General features: G+C 25.4%; 1 protein-coding gene across 1 annotated transcript in view; it reads right to left on the minus strand.

Annotated features, from left to right (window-relative positions):
* LOC111678941 (5-hydroxytryptamine receptor 2A-like) overlaps positions 1 to 1,810 on the minus strand; it is a 36,963-nt gene that overhangs the window by 29,878 nt on the left and 5,275 nt on the right. The gene's annotated exons all lie outside the window — the stretch shown is intronic.

A 1,810-nucleotide genomic window follows, 5' to 3' on the forward strand; every position in this document is an offset into this window, starting at 1 on the left:
TAAACCACTACGGATTTATCAAGATGAATGATGTTATTTTTTATATTCAAGATGTGCTGGAATCAGTATAACACATCAGAGTATTAAATATAAAAAATAAAATCACTTTAATATAAATGTTCATTTATGCGTCAATAGTGCCTTCACATATAATCCAATGATTTTTATAAATAAGTTTTATTTATAAGTATAAGGAATGTAATCAGCAAAAAATGCTTGAAGCCAGAATAAATTATGAAATAAAAGCAATAAAATTATAATTAGTTTAATAATTGTATAAATAAAAGTGTTGGTAAAAACGTGCTGTTTTCAAATTACCTTTTTCTACTTAAAAATATATATACATTTAAAAGCATTGGCGGAAATAGAATAAATAAATATTAAACCGGTTCTGTTTATATTTGTTGAAATATTGGAATTGTAAACAATCAGCTCAAGATCACTTATCGATATAGTTAAGTCCTTTTAAAATTATATTTTAATATTTTTTCTTATGTAACAATATTTATTCCACCTACATATCAATATGATTTTGTTTGTTTGTTTGTTTGTTATTATTATAGTGCGTAGGAAGTACTTTGTGTGTATGTATTATTTTTAAATTGTATTTGTATCAAATTGACACATATTTTAGAATATGTCAAATGTCAATAATTATGCAAGAAACCTTAAAAGAAAATACGAAATTTCCGGAAAAAATACTTTGCATTTAAATTGCTTATTATTTAACTTTTTGGAAAGTGAAAAAATTTTATATACAAATATGACACAAAAAACAAATAGCTAATCTACATATATTACTATAAATTGATTTACTTATTATTTAAAATTTTTTATATATTTTAAAGTGCTTGGCCTCAATGAAAAAGTACTTATTTATGTGCAAACACTTTAACTTTATTCAACATTATTATGTACAAAGTGTTTCCCCAGAGGCAAACATTATTTCAACACTGCCACCAGTTACATTTGCAAAAACATCTTTAACTCATTTTGTAGGACAGATTAAAATGTCTTTGGTGATAATTTATCAAGTTGTTGAAGAAATTTGAAGGTGTGACAAATTGTAGAAACCTTGAAATAAAGTTTTTCAATTTGAAATGTAAATTCTGTGTGTTCTGGAACTTTAATTTTATGTTAGTTTCAAATAAGTTTAGAATTTTATATGAATCGCAGGATATTAATGAGGAAAAGTGGTTTTGGTAATGACATTTCAAGATGCAACTTACATTGCAAATTGCGCAAAATGAATCTAAACTAATTGACAAGTTGCGTGAATATGTTGATGATGGAAAAAAAATTCAAAAATTAGCGTATTCGCATACAAAACGTAAGATTGCCTTTAATAAGTAGTTGTACTAAAATAGTCAAACACAAATCATGTTATATTTATTTAATTTGATATTAAAATTCTTGCTCTTCAACACCACATTTATCATCTACACGTGTCAGTTGATTTTTCAATTTAAGCCTGAATTCATATAGCATTGAATATTGAAAATATAAAAATTTATATATGTTCTGAGTCCTTAGGTATATCGTAGTCGAGTAATCTATGTCCATCTGTATGTTGGTTGAAATAAATTTTCTAAAAACCAAATATTTTCGGTGGATAAATAACAGAAATGTAAGCTATACGGATCCAGAATATATATATACTACAAACGGAATGACAAACTTATATACATATACACTTCTTTAATTACATCCGTTGTCAAGTATATATTTACATACGACAACACTATTTAATGTTGACAACACAACGTTGTCAACATTGCAACAATTCGTTGTCGCAATCTAAATTCAATAG

Source organism: Lucilia cuprina, chromosome 3 (genome assembly GCF_022045245.1).
Source record: "Lucilia cuprina isolate Lc7/37 chromosome 3, ASM2204524v1, whole genome shotgun sequence".
NCBI lineage: Eukaryota > Metazoa > Arthropoda > Insecta > Diptera > Calliphoridae > Lucilia > Lucilia cuprina.